This window comes from Lithobates pipiens, unplaced genomic scaffold (genome assembly GCF_037356315.1).
Source record: "Lithobates pipiens isolate NorthernLeopardFrog02 unplaced genomic scaffold, aLitPip1_a1.2 Scaffold_1, whole genome shotgun sequence".
In the NCBI taxonomy this organism is placed as follows: Eukaryota; Metazoa; Chordata; class Amphibia; order Anura; family Ranidae; genus Lithobates; species Lithobates pipiens.
Window position 1 is genome coordinate 154,908,998 of NW_027507685.1, and position 22,690 is coordinate 154,931,687.

Consider the following 22,690-nt stretch of genomic DNA (forward strand, 5'->3'; position numbering starts at 1 on the left):
TTGGTTGAAGATGTCACCTGGTGCAAGGGTGGCCATACCATTTGTGCAGATTGTGACTCTGTCCACCACTGACTCCATCCCTCATGTGACAGTGTTTAGGCCTGAGCACTGAATGATGGGAGACGATTATATCCCCCACACCCCCCACCTGGAAAAACCTGGTAATTAGTGAATGCTGAAACAACATTAATAACAGTAATAACACCAGAAGTTGTTGATCCAGAAAATATCTGAATGCCTTCAGGGGATCAGGAAGATTTTTTTTTTGTAGCTGGTACAACTTGGGCAATGGTCTATAGGAGATTTTGTTTTTTGCCTTCCACGGTTTATCAACTGTGAGTAAAGGATTGTGCATATGGAGGTTATATATTTAGTTTTTTTTCTGTTGGTTGAACTAGATTGTATTTTCTTCAGCCTAACTATGTAACTATAAAAGGGCCCAATGGGTGATAGGGACATACTGAGGGGTAGGCAGATGATGTAGGGGGGTTTCACAAAGAGGGCAGGACCTACAATCTCTGCTGCTGAAGTAAATCACAGCTCATGGAGAGTGTGCACTTTGGCCTTTTCACTTTGGGTGCTAAAGAACCTTGTCCTAGCACTGATGGGTGGTCACAGTGAAGGCGAGTATAACCGCTTAAGGACCACCTCCTGCACATATACGTCGGCAGAATGGCACGGCTGGGCACAATCACGTACCTGTACGTGGCTATTTAAGTGCCCAGCCATGAGTCGTGAGCGTGCCGCCGGCGGCGCGCTCGCGACCCAGTCCTGAGCTCCGTGACCGTGGCTGCAGGACCAGCGGACCCGATCGCCGCTGGTGTCCCACAGAGCTGAAGAACGAGGAGAGGTCTGTGTAAACAAACCTCTCCCCATGCTTCCTACGGTGGCTGTCACCGATCGTCTGTTCCCTGTTATAGGGAAAGACGATCAGTGACGTCACATGCCAGGCCACGCCCCTACAATAAAAAAACACATAACGTCACACGTAATCCCTCCTCGCCCCCTAGTGGTTAACTCCTTCACTGCCAGTGTCATTTACACAGAAATCAGTGCATTTAAATAGCACTGATTGCTATATAAATGGCAATGGTCCCAAAAATGTGTCAAAAATGTGTCAAAAATGTCCGATATGTCCGCCATAATGTCGCAGTTACAATAAAAATCGATAATTGCCGCCATTACTAGTAAAAAAAAAAAATATTAATAAAAATGCTATAAAACTATCCCTTATTTTGTAAACGCTATAACTTTTACACAAAACAATCAATAATCGGTAATTGCGATTTCTTTTACCAAAAATATGTAGAAGAATACGTATCGGCCTAAACTGAGGAAAAAAATGTTTTTTTATATATTTTTTGGGGATATTATAGCAAACAGTAAAAAAAATAGCATTTTTTTCAAAATTGTCGCTCTATTTTTGTTTATATGCAAAAAATAAAACCCGCAGAGGTGATAAAATAACACCAAAAGAAAGCTCTATTTGTGGGAAAAAAGGACGCCAATTTTGTTTAGGAGCCACGTCACACAACCGCGCAACTGTCAGTTAAAGCAACGCAGTGCCAAATCGCAAAAAGGGGCTTGGTCCTTTGGCTGCAAATTGGTCCGGGGCTTAAGTGGAAAAATGGGTTTAAATTAGGCTTTTAACTGCTTGCGGACCAGCTGCCGCAATTTTACTGTGGCAGGTTGGCTCTGCTGCGCGAAATCACGTTATTGTACGTGATCGAGGCTTGGATAGCAGGCGCAAGCGCGTGCCCGCCGAGAGCTCCGTGAGTCTGACCGCGGGTCCCGTGGTCGATGTCTGCGGGGATACCCATGATCTTCTCACGGAGAGGAAGGATGGGGAAATGCTGATGTAAACAAGCATTTCCCTGTTCTGCCTAGTAACATGGTCACTGATCACAGCTCCCTGTAATCGGGAGCGGTGATCAGTGTTGTGTCACACATAGCCCCCCCCCCCACAGTTAGAATCACTCCCTAGGACACACTTAACCCCTGCAGCACCCCCTCCTGGTAAACCCCTTCACTGCTAGTCACATTTACACAGTGCATTTTTAATCGCACTGCTTGCAGTATAAATGTAAATGGTCCCAGAATAGTGCCAAAAGTGTCCGATGTGTCCGCCATAATGTCACACTCATGATAAAAATCACTGATTGCCGCCATTACTAGTAAAAAAAAAAAGATAAAAATGCCATAAAGCTATCCCCTATTTTGTAGACGCCATAACTTTTGCGCAAGCCAATCAATAAACTCTTATTGCAATTTTTTTACCAAAAATATGTAGAAGAATACGTCTTGGCCTAAACCAAGGGGAAAAAAAATTTTAATATATTTTTGGGGGACATTTATTATAGCAAAAAGTAAAAAAAATAATGTTTTTTTTTTAAATTGACGCTTTTTTATGTTTATAGCGCAAAAAATAAAAACTGCAGGAGGTGATCAAATACCACCAAAAGAAATATCGATTTGTGGGGAAAAAAGGACGTCAATTTTGTTTGGGAGCCACATAGCACGGCCACGCAATTGTCAGTTAAAGCAACGCAGTGCACAATCGCAAAAAGTGCTCTGGTCTTTGGCCAGCCAAATGCTCCGGGGCTAAAGCGGTTAAGAGGGTCTGTCACATTCTCCATTCTCTTTAACGCTATTTTATATTTAGGTTATACTGTAGAAAGCCTGAACTGAACAGTTGCTGATTGGTAGACGCACATTTCTAAAGGCATACCACTAAAAATGCCAAGCAGCTCCAAGCCCACCAGCATCCTTGGGGCTCCTTTCTTCACAAACAGAGAGCAGCCGTACTACATGGTCACTTATTATTGCTCAAATCTCTGTCAGATTGACTGGAAAGTCTGTTTATGGATCATTTTCATGCTGGTGTCTGCAGTTTGAAAACAGATGGGGTGCCGCAGATTGTCCAAAACCAGCCTGTAAGGATGTGTCACATATCACCATGACTTCCCTATGAGAAGTATTCATCAATGAGGATAAAAGCTGCATTTTCTCACACGACTTTGCTTCAAAGTGGCCACATCTTTAGCCCTCTGTGATGTGATGTGACACTAATTTCTTTGCTCCAACAAACTTGTGGTATTTGTTCTATAAGCAGATGGAACTCTCGGACATGCTCAGGACCTTTCACCATCCCCAATTACGAGGGTGAATGGACCTTCAACCTGAAGGTCCTGTCTGTGTTGAGAGGGATCAGGTCAGGGAAGGCCACCAAGGCCAGTTAACGGCTGATCTTTTTCAAACCCGGAGGTCACCTCAGCAGAAGTTGTCGTCTTTATCAGGGAACTGCTAACATTTTGTCTCTTTTTTTTTTTCCCCTTCCTTTTCTTTCTTTTCTTTTTTTCTCAGGCCTTGTTGCCAGGTGACCAGGGAAAGCAGGCCAGATATTCCAGCTTTTAGGGTAGAGAAAGGAGAGAGAGAAAGGAGCTGAAACAAACACAATTTATGAAAGCATATAACTTCATTATGGATGTGGAGGAAGGAAGGGGGGAGCTCGGCAGACTACCTGCAACATAAAGTAATCGGAGATCAGCTACTAAACACAGTCCGTAAAGGAAAACGCCCCGTCTATCCCTATTTTACGGTCTACAGTTTTCAAAATCAGTTGTGTTATGAGATTATGGTCACTTCTTCATATCTCATGGAGCTTCGCCAATTTTTTTCTGTCAGAAATATTCAACTGTGGTGCATGAGAAGCTTACCTCCATTGTGAATGATACACTGTCTCAATATCTTAAAGTGCAGGAGCCGTGGATTGCAGTTTGAACCTGGACCACTCTTTGCTTTCGACTTGATGACTCTGGTGCAGTTTTCAGCTGTGGACATGTGGTTGTATCCTTCAGGATGCCCTTCCCCCCTTTCCCCTTTTTCCCCTACCCCTCTTTTTCTTCCTTTTCATCTCTCTAATTGCTTATTTTTGGGCCATTAAGGGCTTTTCACTTGCTGGCTTGCGCATGGTGCTTGAGCCATCTCCTCCCTTGGGTTGTGAGTGGTACTAAACACACATTAGGTACAGACCCAGCAAGCTTGGGCAGTTTCCTGCACAATTGCGTTCTCACATTTTGATTGTATTTGCTTCATAAGTTGCTACTGCAATACTGACCTTTTTTTTTTTTTTTTAATTGCCTTTAATATATTAGGTTTGGTTCACACCTATGCATTTTTTATTGCATTTTAAGGAAACGCATTACAGCCTATTTAACATGGTTTCCTTTGGGACATGTTCACATCGATGCGTTTTTGAAAAGGATGTGGGGCTTTTTTTAAATGCAACGCGGTGTGTGTTTGGTTCAATAGACTTCAATGAACACACTGTGGAAACGGATGTATTACATTTGTGATGCATTTTTACTGCATTATGCGTTTTGCATTTTTTAATCTGCTTAACAGCAAAAACATCTCCCCTTGAAAAAAAGCATATAAAAACACAAAACACATGAAAAATGCATGTTCAAAAATGCAAAATACACCACAAAAAGCACTGCATAGGTGTTAACCAGGCCTTATACCTATTGGCCCTTGATCCTTTTCCCTTATTTCCCCACTTGCACGTACAGCTTTTGTACTATTGTCTTGCACTGTATGAAACTTATCAAAAAAATAAATATATAATATAAAAATCAGTAGATTGTTTTAACCACTTCCCGACCAGCGCACGACGATGTACGTCGACAGAATGGCACGGGCAGGCATATTGGTGTACAGGTACGTCCAATATTCAATGCCGCCCTGCCATCGGGAGCGTGCCGCCGCCGGCGCGCTCCCGCGCTGGTCGGGACCCCCGTGAGTCTGGTCGCGGGACCTGCGGACTCGATCGACGCGGGCATCCCCGCGATCGTCTCACGGAGCAGCCGAATGGAGGAAATGCCGAGTAAACAGCATTTCTCCATTCTGCCTAGCAACTAGTGACGCTGATCTCTGCTCCATATGATTGGAGCAGAGATCAGTGTTCACTAAATGAAAGCCCAACCCCCCCACAGTTAGTAACACACCCCTAGGAACACTTAACCCCTACACTGCCACCCACTGGTTAACCCCTTCACTGCCAGTGTCATTTACACAGCAATCACTGCATTTATATAGCAGTGATTACTGTATAAATGACAATGGTCCCAAAAATGTGTCAAAAATGTCCGATGGGGGTGGTTCTGGAGGCGGCGTGGTTGGGGTCATATGAGGCGCTTAAGAATTTATTGTATCGTGGTCTTCAGGCCCCCTTCCCACTTACTGTAGCAATGAGGGCGGTTGTAAGGGCATGGAGCGTGGCTAATTCTGTGCGCCCCATGCCTTCGGGATGTATATCTCCCCACAGTCCTCTTTGGTTTAACCCGAATCTTCCGGAATTTGGCTCAATTCCTGATCCTAGTGTATGGGCCAGCAGAGGTATCAAGTATATTGAGCATCTCTGTGTTGGGGGTAAACTACGGACCTTTGACGGGCTGAAGCAACAGTATGCCTTGCCTAACTCACATTTATTCCGGTTTCTGCAACTTAACCATGCTTTTCGAACACAGTTTAAAAATGCCCCAGTGGTGTTCTATACCTCGAAGCTGGAGACTCTGCTTAGGGACAGGGATCTGTCTAAACCTCTGTCTGCTATATATAAGGTGTTGCTCCCAAATGTTCATACGGGCCTGGAAGCCCTAAGGGCAAAATGGGAGGTGGACTCTTCCTCATTGGACACTGAGGACTGGGAAGATGTCTGGGAATATCCATTTTTACAATTAGTGGCAGCCCGGGATAGACTGGTACAATTTAAAATAGTGCATAGGGTTTATTACACTCCACAACGTCTTCACAGAATTTACCCTTCTGTCCCTGCCTCCTGTTGGAGATGTAACTCGCTCTCAGCAGATTTTCTCCACATGTTCTGGAGCTGTCCTCAGATAGTTAGTTTTTGGGTGGAGGTGACTAACTTTATTCTGACTGTGACCACCGTACATGTACCGCTATCAGTAGAGATATGCCTATTGGGGTTGGTCGGATCGCTGGCTCCACGCCGGGCGCTCCGCACACTCCTCGGCTTATTACTATATTATGCTCGTAAATCTATTGTTCTTAAATGGAAGGCTCCGCTAGCTCCCTCTATTAATTACTGGAAGAATTTAGTAAACGCGGCTCTTCCACTATATAAGACCACCTATCTTTCTCGCGGCTGCGAGGCCAAGTTTCATAAAATTTGGGACATCTGGACGGAGTCATGCGACACTAACGCTGACTCGAATGATGACTGACGGGGTTCCTCTGTGAGTAAGTGGGAATATCTAGGGTACTGACATTTATGTAGCCTTGGGTTCTTCGCATAGTTCATCCTGTGGTTGTCTGCAGTATAGCATGATCGAGTTTGCACACTGTCCTGAGTAATGAGTGGTGGTGCTAGAGTGTACGGTGGAAATTTTTTTTTTTTTTTTTTTTTTTCTTTTTTTTTTTTTTTTTTTTTGGTTGTTTAGGTTCGGGGGGAGGGGGGGGGGTTTGTTTGTTCCCTGACTGTTTCAGGGTGTGTAGTAATAATCAGCCTGGGTATGCCCGATAGGCTGTAAGCTGTTTTATTTGTTATGTGCAAAATTAATAAACAGAATTTAAAAAAAAAAAAAAATGTCCGATGGGTCCCCCACAATGTCGCAGTCACAATAAAAATTGCTGATCGCCGCCATTACTAGTAAAAAAAAATAAATAATAAAAAATGATTAATAAAAATGCTATAAAACTATCCCTATTTTGTAAACGCTATAACTTTTGCGCAAACCAATCAATAATCACTTATTGCGATTTTTTTTACCAAAAATATGTAGAAGAATACGTATCGGCCTAAACTTAGGGAAAAAAATGTTTTTTTATATATTTTTGGGGGATATTTATTATAACAAAAAGTAAAAAATAATGCGTTTTTTTCAAAATTGTCGCTCTATTTTTGTTTATAGCGCAAAAAATAAAAACCGCAGGGGTGATCAAATACCACCAAAAGAAAGCTCTATTTGTGGGGAAAAAAGGACGTCAATTTTGTTTGGGAGCCACGTCGCACGACCGAGCAATTGTCAGTTAAAGCGACGCAGTGCCGAATCGCAAAAAGTGGTCTGGTCTTTGACCAGCAAATTGGTCCGGTCTGAAAGTGGTTAAGAAAAGCCTGGATTCTTTCCTAAATGCACATATTATAACTGGATACAAATTTTTATAGTATAGTATAGTATAATATAGATTTATAGTTGATCCAGGGAACATTAAAGTGGAAGTAAACCCTCCTATCGTTTTCAGTCAAGGAAGCTGCCATCTTGGCCTTCTAATAATTCTTCAACTGCCATAATGCTGCACATGTGATCAGTTATGACACCAGCCATTGGATGGTTTGAAAGTTTGGTTGAGCGCACAACCAATGTGAAAGTTAGCATTTCCGGCATGCCGGGAATGTAAGTGTTTTTTTAAACTGGGTTTACTCCCGCTTTAATTGGGTGTTGGGGGATCAGGATGGATTTTTTTCCCTGCTGGAGCAAATTGTATCGTGCTTTGCTGGGGTTTTTTTTTGCCTTCCTCTGGATCAACTGTGGGTATTGGATTGTGTATATGGAGGTTTTCTATTTCAGTGTGTTGGTTTTCTTTATTGGTTGAGCTGGATGGACTTGTGTCTTTTTTCAACCAGACTAACTATGTATGTAACTATGTATGTAAATATTTGCATAGGAAGACGAGGAATGCTCAAGCAACCTGATGAGAAGAACTTAATCTGCAAGATCTCACTACGCCAGTCCTTAAAGTGGTTGTAAACCATTGAAGAAAAAAATTAAATCTAATAAAAACCTGTAAGACAAAAGATATAATGCGCACGAGAGTCGTCATTTCCTGCACGGGCCCTGAAGGTCCGACACTGTAAGCCGGACCTTTAGAGCACATGGGTCGATGATGTCATTGGCTGCATGCACTTATTATAGGCTTACCTGTAAGTACAAGTGGTGTAACAAAGTTTACAACCACTTTAAAAATCCTAGATTATCAGTACTTGAGAACCGGCCCTTTAACAATTTTGCTGCCAGAGCCGTTTTGCCTTTTTTCTGCATGCACTTTAAAAAAATTTTTTTAGCCAAGAAGATTACTGAAAACCCCCAAAATAACGGAAAATTTATATCAAATACTTAGGGTCCTTTCACACGATCCGCCCCGTGGATATCCGTTTGCTCAGCGGGGATCACTCCGCCGATCCCCGCTGAGCAGGGAAATGACAGCTCCGTCTCTGCACACTGCGCAGAGACGGACCTGTCAAAGCGCCGCTCTCCCCTATGGGAGATCGGATGACGACGGACCGCAGTGCCCGTCGTCACCCGATCCGATCCGCAGACGGATGGAAAAATAGCTTTTTCCTCCGTTACACTTTTTCGGATCGGAGCGGGTCGGATGTCAGCGGACATGTCACCGCTGACATCCGACGCTCCATAGAGCTCTATGGAGCACCCGTTCAGGTCCGCCTGAAAAACTGACAGGCGGGCCTGAACGGGACGTCAGTGTGAAAGAGGCCTTACTGTAATTTTCCTTTCCTGATAGGCTCCATGGCAGCATACGTGTGGGGTAGCCCCGCCTCCACAATTACCCAATAGGACCCAACTCCCATAAATCTTTGCTCCCGGCTACTATCAGTGTTCCGTAACTAGCCAACTCCAGACATTTGGGAGGGAACTCCTGCTGCCATGGAGCCTATCAGGAAAGGAAAATTACGGTAAGTATTTGATATAAATTTTCCGTTTTCCTGAAAGGCTCCATGGCAGCATACGTGTGGGAAATAACTCGCCAAACACACCCGGGTGGGCAAAATGTCGAGCAAAGAACAAAAGTTTATTTAGCATTGTCAACCGACAAAACTTGCAAACCAAAATTAACAGAAGACAGAGCCGCTGGCTCTACACAGTAATGAGAAACAAAGGTATTAATGGAAGACCAAGAGGCTGCTCTGCAAATAACTTCAGGCGCCACATGACGAGAAGCTGCCCACGACGTTGAAATACTCCATGTTGAATGAGCCGTTAATGCCTCAGGAGGAGCCAAGCCCTTTGCTCTGTATGCCCTCTGAATGATCTGAATGATCCAGGTAGAGATAGATCTAGCCGAAGCTCGCAATCCTTTATTCTTGCCATGAGGGAGAACAAAAAGAAATTTTGTTTGTCTAAAAGGAGCTGTGACTTCCAAATATTGTTTAAGCGCGTGTCCTACATCCAGAGGATGAACATCCTGACTCTCTGAGTTTTTGAAAGTGGGAAGCACAATTTCCTGATTCTCATGGAAGACCGAGGTTACTTTGGGATTCGATCCCAACATGGGAATCAATACTGCCCTGTCTGGAAAGAAAGTCAGAAAAGGTTCCTCCGAACCTAGATTCCTAATCTCAGAAACTCTCTTGGCTGAGGTTATAGCTACCAAGAAGATGGTCTTGAGAGTGAGATCCCTTATGGACAGAGGCTCTGTAGAATCCTTTCCAAGGTTTGAAAGAAAATCCAGCACTAAAGGGAGGTCCCATTTAGGAAACCTTGGAGAATTGTCGTACCAGTGCATGGTTTGCCCAGGAAATACCCGTAAAGGCTGAAATAGCAGACACTTGGACTCTCAATGAACTGATAGCTAAAGGTAAATCAAGGCCTGTTTGGAGAAAGCTTAGTATGTCTTGTACTGTTGGAGAACTGCAAGAATTTTCTCTGTAGGACATATGGGCTGAAAACTTGGACCATATGCGCTCATATACCCTATTAGAACTCCCGCGTCTGGAATTGAGAAGGGTTGGAATGACTTCTTCCGGACAACCAAGAGCTTCTAGCCTTTCCCTCTCAAAAACCATACCTTGAGGTGCAGACATGATGGGCATGGATGAAACCTTGTGCCTTGAGATAGCAAATCCGGCCTGAGAGGCAGGGGAACTGGCTCTTGATAACTGAGGAGCAGCAGTAGAGGGAACCAAGGTCTGTTGGGCCAGAATGGAATCACTGCGAGAATCTCCACCCTCTCTGTCCTGAGCCTCCGAAGGAACTGCAGGATCACCGAAACTGGAGGGAAGGCATAAGCTGTCTGAAACTTCCAATGTTCTGTGAGGGCATCTATCCCATATGCCTGAGGATCCCTGAACCTTGAGTAATATTTCGGAAGCTTCCGATTGCACGGGGAAGCGAATAAGTCGACTTCCAGGGACAATCCTAAGGTCGGGAGCCAATCGAATACTTCCCCGTGTAGGGACCATTCGTTGTTGTCCAACTCGACACGCGATAGGAAGTCCGCCTGAACATTCTGCACCCCTGGGATGTAGACTGCAGAAAGGTTGGACAAATTCTTCTGAGCCCAATTCATTATCGGCTCCATCTCCTGTAACAGGGACCAGCTGCGAGTTCCCCCTTGCTTCTTTACGTAAGCCACCGCGGTTGTGTTGTCCAACCTTAGCATGACCGAGGCATTCGCTGTCAGATGGTGGAATGACCGAAGCGCCTGGAAGGCCGATCTTAGCTCCAGAACATTGGAGACGACTCTTTGTGATGGAAATGTCCACCTGCCCTGAGTGACATCCGAAAGGCAGTGAGCACCCCATCCTCGGTTGCTGGCATCTGAAGTTACCGTGACCCATGAGATGGGAATGATCGAATGGTGGTTGCGCAGGTTCTTCCCCTGCAGCCACCAAAGAAGAGACGTCCTCATGGCTGGAGTGAGGAATATGCGCTGTATCTGGCTGGATAAGTCCCACTGTTGTAGAAACCCCTTCTGAAAGGGACGAGTGTGCCACTGGGCCCACTTTACCATGGGAATGGTGGCTGACATTGTGCCAATCACCTTCAGACATTGGAGAGCCGAGAGATGGGATGATGCAAGGGCTGCATGAATCCTGTCTCGTATGACTCCAACCTTCTCTTCTGGAAGGGCGATGGTACCTTCCACTGTGTTGAACTGCGCCCCTAGGAAAACAAGAGATTGAGTTGTATCTAGGTGACTCTTCTCTAAGTTCAGAAGCCACCCGAACTCCTGTAGAGTGGAGATGACTAGGTCTTTGTGCTCCAAGAGCTGCTCTCTGTTCTGGGATAGCAGAAGAAGGTCGTCGAGATAGTGGTGGAGACGAACACCTTTGACTCTGAGAAAGGCCACAACTGCCAAAAGAACTTTGGAGAAAACCCGTGGGGACGTTGTTAACCCAAAGGGAAGACATGTAAATTGAAGATGTTGATTGCCTACCACAAAGCGGAGGTACTGTTGAAACTCCTTTGCCACGGGGACATGGAAGTAAGCGTCCTTCAAGTCGACTGATATCATCCAGTCCCCCAGATGCACTGACTGCTGAATGGTAAGCAGAGATTCCATCTTGAACTTCTCTTTGCGAATGAAGGAATTGGGATGGGTCAAATCTATTACCGGCCTCCATGTGCCGTTTTTCTTTTGAACCAGAAACAGAGGGGAATACATGCCCTCTCCACGTTCTTCTTCTGGAACGGGAACGGCTGCGCCTTGATCCAGTAAAGAGTTCACGTAGGTCAATAGGACTTGTTTCTTCTCTTTTGATTCTGGAAGATTTGTGGGAATAAATCTTAGCCTTGGGGTGCTGATAAAACCCCACTTGTGACCTGAGGAAACTATTTTTACTGTCCAAAAATCCCGAATTGAGGCCGCCCAAACATGCCTGAAGTGGAGAAGACGAGCCCCCACCTGACAAGTTTGAGCGGGCCCAATTTCAAAAGGATTTCGCGGAATCCTGCTTGCCAGACGAACCCCCTTTTGAGGTATTTTTGAAAGAAGACTGCCTGTATCTCCATGACCTTGAGAATTCTCGACCAGGTCTATAGCTCCGCGCCTCCCTGGCACGATCAGGGCCTTGTCTTCTAGGAAATGGACGCTTTTGATTTTGAAGACGTCTGTCCTGGGGAAGAAACCCAGATTTCCCACCTGTAGCCCGGGATATGGCAATATCCAGCTTGTTACCAAACAAAGATGACCCTTCAAAAGGAATACGGCATCCAGGCCTGTTTGGATGCTGGATCCGCCAGCCATGGACGGAGCCATAACGCACGGCGTGCTGAGACCGCTGCTAACATATCCCGAGATATCAGGCGAATAACATCAATAGATGCCTCCCCCAAAAAGGCAGACGCCATCCTGATTTCTTGGCTGTTTCAATAGAAATACCCCTCAGGAATTCTTCTACAGAATCAGCCCAGGATTCTATGGCCTTAGATACCGCTGCCATTGCAAGCACTGATTTGCAAGCCATTCCAGAAGTCAGGTATATCCTTTTAAGGTCTGAATCGATCCGCCTTTCCAAAGGATCTTTAAAAGATACCGTATCCTCTAAAGGTAGGGTTACATATCTCACTAAACGCATGAGCGCTGCATCCACCAGTGGTGCTGACTCCAGGTGCTTCACATCCTCTTCTTTAAAAGGGTATAACTTCAGGATTTTTGACTGCATGGAACCCTTTTTATCCATCTTGCTCCATTCCTCGGTGATAATGTCACCCAACTTTGAAAGGAAAGGAAAATATTGTCGCTCCTTATTGAGCTGTTTAAAGAATTTTCTCTGCTTTGGTGGGGAAGTAACAGGGTCTTCCCACTTCAGAGCCTCTCTCACTGCTTTGACCAATGAAGGCACCAGTCCATAGTCAAATCCTAAACCAGGATCCTCACAGTCAGATTCACTGTCTGAGATGGGAGCAGATAGGCGACTTGGTTGAGAGGATTCCCATGTCTCCTGCAATAGGTTCTCTCCGGTTGGAGGAGCCAATAATTCTGACGGGGATTCACACAGCTGTAGAGCGTCCTTCTCCTGCAAGGACTCCTTCACAACCCGTCTTACTAATGACTCCAAACGCTGGTCTGCACCATCCCTTTCATCTGCAGCTTTGGAGAAGCAGTGATCGCATAAGGATTTGTCTGATGGAACAGGCATCCTGCATCCCCAGCATGATTTTTCCATATGCCTGCTGGAGTGAGCAGTAGGGGGGTGAGAATAATTCTTGTCACGCTGTTCAGACCTTGACCTATGCTGGCTAGACCTTGAGGAGGATTTATGGCGGTGTGATCTTGATGATCCACTGCATCTAGAGGTATTAGGCTGTGGATCAGACCCAGAAGGGCTGTAAAGATAAAACAGACAGAGAGAGAAAAAGATACACAGTCATTCCTACCTATGCCAAAAACTCTCTCCATTATATAAAAAACATGAATACTAGCAACCTACCTAACATGAGCGGGCTGGCCACTAGGAGGCAGTAAGGCGTCCATATTCCAACATAAACCAACAGTTTTAAGAAATACTGCAACCAAAGAGAAAAAAATAAAAATACATTTTTTTTTTTTTTAAGTAAGCATTTCCCTAGCCTAAGGGACATGCTCTTACCTTAAACCGCCGCACTGCCCCGGGAAGTCGCTGCGACCACTGCAAACATTCCCAGGGTTCTGACAGCTTCCAAAGGCTTTTAAATTTGGCGCCCGTGACGTCATTGCCGACGTCAGACGCGAGGCGCTCGCGCGCATGCGCGGGAACCAAGCCTTGGTCTCATACCGGGTTCGCACATGCGCAGAACGCCTGCATAACCCGGAAGTAGGAGAGAGGTTTGCTGGAACGCGGAAGCGACCGCAAACAGCATAGAGGAGACCGCTAGACAAACAAAAGGAGAAAATACACACAAATACAATGCTGCCATGGATAGACAAAAGGCTCACCACTCCACCAACAATCACCTGGCCGAACGGACTGGGACACACAAGCCGCACCTCCAAGCAGATAATGGTCACCCATAGCAACGGGACACAGACCGTGCGCACTCAGGTAGGAAATCCTTTCTTCAGCGCTACTCTGCAAATACACTCCATACCCTGCTTAACAGTCAGGGCCTATCGGAGGAAAAATTCTCAGTCAATCAGCCAATCGATCGTCGTGAAGTTTTGTTTCCAGGAAAGAAACCATCTGGTCCTACTGGGGAGGACAAAAAAGGAACACTGATAGTAGCCGGGAGCAAAGATTTATGGGAGTTGGGTCCTATTGGGTAATCGTGGAGGCGGGGCTACCCCACACGTATGCTGCCATGGAGCCTTTCAGGAAATTATATATTGTCTGAAATCAGATTTCCTGGACAATAAAATGGTGGTAGTTTATTTTTATTTTTATTTTTTTTGTCCCATGATATTAGTGCAACTGTTTATAAAGTTCAATATTTCAGTAAAAAAGACAGTAACCACTTGCCGATCAGCCGACGTCATTATACTGCGGCAGGTCAGCACGATCCTGCAAATCGGCGTAGGTGTACGTCGGCCACGCAGGGGACCCAATGCGCGTGGCCAGCGTTCGGGAGGGCACGAGAGCAAGAACACACACACATCCCTGTTCTGACAAGCGAGGAGAGACAGATCTGCTGTTCCTAGTGATTAGCAACAGCGATGTGTCTCCTCCTCCAGTCAGTCCCATCCCCTCGCAGTTATAAACACACATGAGGGAACACATTTAACCTCTTGATCGCCCCCTAGTGTTAACCCCTTCCCTGCCAGTGCCATTTAGACAGTAATCAGTGCATTTTTATAGCACTGATCACTGTATAAATGTCAATGGTCTCAAAAAAGTGTCAGATCTGTCCACCGCACATGTCGCAGTCTTGCTAAAAATCGCTGATCCCCGCCATTACTAGTAAAAAAAAAATGGCATAAATCTATCCCCTATTTTGTAGACACTATAACTTTTGCGCAAACCAATCAATATACACTTATTGCTAATTTTCTTACCAAAAATATGTAGAAGATTATATATTGGCCTAAACTAATGAAGAAATTTTTTTTTTAATTTTTTTGTTGGATATTTATTACAGCAAAAAGTAAAAATGTTTTCTTTTCAAAATTGTCGATCTCTTTTTTTGTTTATAGCAAAAAATAAAAAAAAGCAGAGGTGATCAAATACCATCAAAATAAAGCTCTATTTGTAGGAAAAAAAGGACGTCAATTTTGTTTGGGTACAGAGTCGCACGACCACGTAATTGTCAGTTAAACTGACGCAGTGCAGTATCACAAAAAATAAGCTGGTCATTGAGGGTGAAACTCTTCCAGTCTGTAAGTGGTTAAAGTTCATTATAGGGCACACAAAGGCAATATATTATCCTATTTTTGGTAATATATTAAAGATGAGGTTGTGTCAAGTAAATGGAAACCCAACATGTCAAGCCTTAAAGTTGCACGTGTCTGTGAAATGGCAAAAAACGTCAGTACCCTGAATTTTCCATAGGCAATGCTTTAAAGGCCCCTACAGGTCCTCAGTTTAGAGTTAACCATGAATAATGAGCCTAGAATTATTTCTCTCACTCTTACGACTTGTACAGCAAAATGTGTAGTGTAATCCACATTTTTGTATGTAGGCACCCAGACACGTGTCTATGTTTGTATGTAGGCACCCAGACACGTGCAGGGGTCAAGTCCTGGGGAAAAAAGTGTGGGAACTCCCACCCAAGATCCACTCCCCCACCAAAAAAAAAAAATGGTACGCTCATATGCACGAACGCTTCAAAAGTGGTATTTTTCATCCAATTTTCGTATTGTGTATATGAAGCTTAACTGTTAGTACATACAAAAAAAAAAAAACAATCCTCAATAAGCATAAATACGGTAATTCTCTGAATAATCAGCATTCATTCAAGTGTGCTTCCATGCAAATGCGAACATCATGTTCTATCTTTATTGGGGAATTTAATTTTGTATATAGAGTGTTTATGTGGTGAGTTTACACTTTTCATTGAACAGAGTTTGGATAACACAGGGTTAAACGGAAAGGTCATAAATGAACTGTACATTATCTGGACAGAATGCTTGGGGAGATAGTGATGAGTTCCTGCTTAGGAGATGCATGTTAGCTTGGGGGGCTGCAAACTCTGCAGGGCTCCAACACACACTCGCTGCTATTCCAACCCTTCACATATTTCCACATAAACTTCCCTCCTGGCATTAAACTTTGCCAGGTACTGTGCTCAGCTTACCACCCCAAACTGTTGTTCCTCCCTCAGCTCACCTCTCTCCTTGCATGTCCTGTGAGCAGAATAGCTGTGCCCCTCCTCTGGGTTCTCTCATCATATGGCACTGAAGATAGAGGATGGGGGGATTCAGGGGGACACACAGAGCAAGTATGCAGAAGACTGGGGGGGGGGGGGGTGAGGAGACAGAAAATCAGGAGGGGTCAGCGGGGAGGAGCGCATCACGAGAGGTCTGACTAAATACAATCTCTTAGCAGAAGGGACATGATCTACCCGTCATTTAGCTGTGATTGACAGGTAGATCGAAGCGGAAGCTGTCATGGGGCCCCCTACTGGCAATGCCTGAATGGTCAGGTGTGCGGCACTTACTATTGCGAGCTGTGTCGGCAGCTGCTGGTGTAGCACCTGCCACACAGCTCGCATACTTCAAAGTCTTGCAGGACATGGCTAATGGGAACTGAGTTCCTGTTGTGGAAAAAGTACAGGAACTCCGTTCCCATGCATTCCCGCAGGACTTGAGCCCTGGACACGTGTCTATGTTTGTATGTAGGCACCCAGACACGTGTCTATGTTTGTATGTAGGCACCCAGACACGTGTCTTTGTTTGTATGTCGGCACCCAGACAGGTGTCTATGTTTGTATGTAGGCACCCTGACACGTGTCTATGTTTGTATCTAGGCACCAAGACACGTGTCTATGTTTGTATGTAGGCACCCAGACACGTGTCTATGTTTGTTTGTAGGCACCCAGACACGTGTCTATGTTTGTATGTAGGCACCCAGACACGTGTCTATGTTTGTATGTTGGCACCCAGACACGTGTCTATGTTTGTATGCAGGCACCCAGACACGTGTCTATGTTTGTATGCAGGCACCCAGACACATGTCTATGTTTGTATGTAGGCACCCAGACACGTGTCTATGTTTGTATGTAGGCACCCAGACACGTGTCTATGTTTGTATGTGGGGGTGAGCCTAAAGATTATTTTTGGGGGAGAGTTTAAGTGCTTGGGCGTAACGTTATTTTTTTACACTTTTTTTTATCCTGATGTTGACTGGTTAGAAGGACCGAGCGAGGGGACTATGCTGTCTCATTATCCTAAAAAAAAAGTGCCATCTGAAACAATATTTATACGTCACAACAAGGCCCTAAATTTATAAATTGATATGGATGTGTTTTTCAATTGTAAGACACTCTTCAAAAGATGTACATTTATTGGGCCTTTCAGGACCAAGAGCAATAAATATATACATAGTAAGCGTTCAAAAACACTTGAGCCATGGCTTAATGCAGATAAATATCCATATTGTTTGCAGGGATAGCAAACATCCAGGCACTGGTAGGAGAGGCTTTTGAAACATTTATACTGCGGAGCTGAACATACACAGCTGCAGAATGTACTGTGTTTTATAGAAGGTGATGATATGGATATGTAGAACACTCTTCTTTATAAAAAAAAAGGTCCATTGCAAACATCACATTGTTTCCCTGTATAGTATAGATGAATGAATTAATGTGATTGGTTCCTCGGGCGGAAATAATAGTTTTATCTTCAGACACAATGTGGCTTCAATTTAGAGCTATGTGTTGATGAAATCAGGCATACTGATAAGTGCGAACATACGGCGAAGATATTTTCTCAATTCTCTATATTTTATTGCAATGAAGTCATCTTATAGTTATTTTTACAAATCAAGACATTTGGGGTAGATTTAGACGTGCGTCTAAATCTACCACTCCTATGAAGATCGGTTCAGATCGCTATTCAGAGGCGATTAATAGACTGTGAGGTGGCAATGTGATGCTAGTTTTAACCACATTTTTGCCTACAAACATGCCACACCCACGTGCATTGCACACGGTTGCGGGGCATTTGCAGGATATCCCTGTTTGCCCGAAGGCGCTGTGTTCCCTACATGTTGGGTAGTTTTTGCCACAGACACAAAGTGAAGCATCGCAACACCAGCAGGTAAACGACCCTGTCCAGCTTGGGGAGTGGTCAAATCATGGGTCAACCACAAGTCTAAAAGAGGCCTTACAGAAGAATAGGCATTCGTTTGCGCCCCTCCTTTAGATTCACTCTAATGCCCCATACACACAGTCAGACATTCCGACCACAAAATCCGTTGGATTTTTTTCAGAGAGATTTTGTCCGAAACTTGCCGAAATCGAAGTCTTGCATACACACGGTCGCACAAAGTTGTCGGAAAATCTGATCGTTCGGAACAAGGTGACGTTCGGAACGTACGACAAGACTACGTAGAGGCCAGTAGCCAATAGCTTTCGTCTCCAAATTGTTTCTGAGCATGCGTGGCACTTTGTGCATCGGAATTCTCTACACACGATCGGGAAAAAGTCTGATCGGATTTCGTTACCAGAAAATTTTAGATCCAGCTCTCAAACTTTTTCCGTCGGAAATTCCGACAGAAAAAGTCCGATAGAGCCCACACACAATCAGATTTTCCGACAACATAATCCGATCGGACTTTTTCCGTTGGAATTTCCAACTGTGCATATGGGGCATTAGGCCTCATTCACACGAGGCGGATCTGCTGCCACTGAGTCCGCCAGCTCAGCAGGAGATCTTTCCGTTGATCTCTGCTGAGCCGTCGGACGACATGGCCCTCTCTGCTCACTGAGCGGGGAGGGGCTTGTCGAGCGCCGCTGCTTGCTATGGAGAAATAGGCAGAAAGCGGACAGCATGTCCGTTTTCATCAGATCTCACCCGATCCGATCCGCCAGTGACAGATGCAATCGGATGTCAGCAGACATGGTCACCGCTGACATCCGTTGCTCAATAGACTTGCATGGAGAGCCCGCTCAGGTCCGCCGAAAAAATTACAGGCGAACCTGAACGATCCGACAGTGGTCTCAGTCTCTCCAGAGGTCATTTCATGCAAGCAACTTTGTAGCATAGATCTATAGCAGGTTTAAATCTCTCTGATTACTATCCATGGTGATATTTAGCTGGTGCATAGTCTGTACAGCTAGATATCACTGGTGTGACAAGATTATGGTTGCCACCTTTTCTTCAAGCCAAACCTGAACACTTTAGCGGCGCACAGCATTTTTTTTGTAGTATAAACTATACATATATTTTGTGATGAAATAAACTTTATAAAAACTATTTATGCATTGGAAGACTACCTGTGTATAAACAATATTATTACCAATAATAAAGCAAATATATTGCATAGGTGTGAACAGATAGATTCCAGTGCAATCTGATTTCAGTGCAGCTAAAAAAGTTGCATGTACCTTTTTTGCGTGGGTGCGGTGCGATTTGAGCCATACAAAATGAATGGGCTCAAATTGCACTGCAACGAATTGCATGTGTTTTGAACAGGAATGCGGTGCGCTTCCTCTTTGAATCATGTGCAGTTCCCTGCACCACACCAATGTGAACATAGGTTCAACCCTTGTATAACAATGCAGAATTCTTTTCAGGATGCTGCGCAATATCTTTGCCACGGAGCACTGGATGTCTGCAATGTCATAAAATCTGTGTCCGGATTTCGATCCATGTAAGGGCAAGCTGACTGTACCGAGGTTGACCTATCGATCAACTTGGGTACAACCAGCATGTCAGATTTTTCTACATAATGTTACTGCCAGGTGGCTCCAACCAATTTTATTCTAGTTTTAAATAAATGCACGGAAAGGTTAGAATAGGGATGAGCTTCGTGTTCGAGTCGAACATACGTTCGACTCGAACATTGGCTGTTCGTCGAAGTCCGAACATTTTGGTCCGTTCGCGTCAAATTCGTGTGGCGCTCACGGCCCACAATGCACTGCGATGGCGCAGTGCATTGCTGGCTCATGATTGGCCAAGCATGCACTGTGACCTCGCATGCTTGGCCAATCGCAGCGCCAGCAGCGAGGAGAGCCATGATTGGCCACAGGCAGGATGCCTGTGGCCAATCATAGCTCAGGCTGTGTAGTGCACGCCCCACACTATATAAGGCCGGCAGCGGGGCGGCCTCGTGTAGTGTGTTGGCGTCTGAAGCAGTGGGTGTTCTGTGTACCTTCAACACAGTACACACCGATCGTTTTCGGCCGATTTTCGATCTTGCTGTTGTGTAGTGGTTATTGTCTGTGTGCCCTGACCGCAGTATACACCGCTATATTCACCTCAGCTATATAGCTAGTGATCTATCTTTTATAATAGAGCTTGCAGTCAGTAGTGTTAGGAGATAGTGCGTGCTGTCTGCGTGCTCTGTACCCAGTACATACCGCTATATCCACCTACATAGCTGTTCTCTATTTGAGCCCACTTGCCATCTGCAGGAGTTATTGGAAGTTGTGTGTGCTTCCAGCACAGCACAGTATACATCTGTATATACCCCTTTATCTCTGGTGTTCTATAATAAAGGCATCTGTAGGAGTTAGTGGGTGTTGTGTGCCTCTAGCACAATATACACTACCCAACTGCTTTTTTACCCAACTCCCTTCAGGCCATTACCATGTCTGGAAGGCCAGCAAGGAGAGGCAGACAGGCGCGAGCCGATAAAAGAGGGCAAGCAGGCTCTGTGTCTAGAGACAACAGTGCTGGTCGTGGACGCGGTGCATTGTCATCAGCACGTGGCCATGGGACATGCTTGTCCTTCTTTTCGGCAGCTGGACATGTTGAACCGCAACATGCCAACGACTTGGTAGAGTGGATGACCAAGCCCTCTTCATCCTCCTCATCCTCTCTCACCCAGTCTCAGGGTACTAGCAAAGCAGCTGCCAACGCATCGTCTTCCCTCCTCTCAATGTCATCATCAGTGACTCCTTCCCTAGACCCACCACGTCCTCCTGAGGCGTCTCCTGAACTCTTTGAGCACAGTGTTGGGTACATGCTCCAGGAGGATGCCCAGTGTTTTGTGGGCTCTGATGATGACACTCAGCTAGAGGAAGGCAGTAGCGTGAGCGCAGAGAGAGGGGATTCTCAAGAAGGACAGCAATCTGGCAGTCATGTTCCACAAGCTGCAGCATACTGCCAGGTTTGCTACAGCGATGAAGAGGGAGGAGATTATGAGGGCACTGACTCCACGTGGGTGCCTGGAAGGAGAGAGGAGGAGGAGGAGGAGGCACATGTCCAACGAGGCAGGATGCCCTCCGGGGGCCAGCTTAGGGGCAGCACACCGACTGAATCACACCGCAGAGCTCCGCCTGTGCAGAGCGCTGCCTCTGCGCGTTATTCTAAAAGTTCTTTGGTGTGGGCCTTTTTTGAGACGAGTGCATCAGATCGCACCGCTGCTATTTGCAACATATGTCTCAAGCGTATCTCACGTGGCCAAAACATCAGCACCACATGCTTGACCAGACATATGTTGACCTGCCATGCAGCTCGTTGGCAAGCGTACCTCAAAGACCCACACCAAAGAACAAAGCGGACCTCTCCTTGCTCCTCATCAGCTGGCATCTCCAACCCCACTAGACCTTCAGTCCTCTCTGAAACCTGCTCTGAGAGGAATGAAGGTGTAGAATTAGGTGTGTCACAGCCAAGTGCTTCCGGGAACTCTGCTAGCGGTACACCCACGTCCGATTATAGCAGGCAAATGTCCCTGCCCCAGCTGCTGGACCGGCGAAAGAAGTTCACTCCCAGCCATCCACATGCCCAGCTGTTGAATGCTAGCTTGGCTAAATTGCTAGCACTTCAACTGCTGCCTTTTCAGTTGGTAGACTCGGCCCCCTTCCGTGAGTTTGTACAATGTGCGGTTCCTCAGTGGCAGGTCCCCAAACGCCACTTTTTCTCACGGAAGGCGATTCCGGCTCTCTACCGGCATGTGGAAAGCAATGTCCTTGCCTCGCTGGACAGGGGGGTCAGCGGTAAGGTGCATATTACCGCTGACTCATGGTCCAGCAGGCATGGACAGGGACGTTACCTGTCTTTCACGGCCCATTGGGTCACTCTTCTGGCAGCTGGGAAGGATGCAGGACAAGGTGCAGTAGTGTTGGAGGTTGTTCCGCCACCACGCCTCCAAAATGCTACTATTGGTTGTGACACACCTCTCTGCTCCACCCCCTACTCTTCTTCTTCCTCCATGGCCTCTTCCAGTGCTCTGTCCTCAGAACCAGCGGTGCTCCGTAGGCGTTCCAGGGGCTACGCAAGTACGCAGGCAAAACGATGCCATGCCGTGCTTGCGTTGGTTTGTTTGGGGGACAGGAGCCACACTGGGGCAGATGTTTTGTCAGCTCTGCAGGGGCAGGCCGAGAGGTGGTTGACGCCACGCCAGCTTAAGCCAGGAATGGTGGTTTGCGACAATGGAACCAACCTCCTCTCCGCCCTCCGACAGGGACAACTGACCCATGTGCCCTGTGTAGCTCACGTCCTTAACCTGGTGGTGCAGCGGTTCTTGGGCAGGTACCCCGGCTTACAGGATGTCCTGAAGCAGGCCAGGAAAGTCTGTGTGCATTTCCGCCGATCATTTAATGCCTGTGCTCGGCTGGCTGAGCTCCAAAAGGAGTTGAACCTGCCCAAGAACCGCCTTATATGTGACATGCCCACCAGATGGAACTCAACATTGGCCATGCTGCAGCGGCTGCACACGCAGCAGAGGGCCATCAATGAGTACCTGTGCGACTACGGCACCAGGACAGGGTCAGGGGAGCTCGGTTTTTTCTCACCACGCCAGTGGGGCATGATCAGGGATGCATGCACTGTCCTGTCACCGTTTGAGGAGGCCACAAGGATGGTGAGCAGTGACAGTGCATGCATCAGTGACACTGTACCTCTTGTC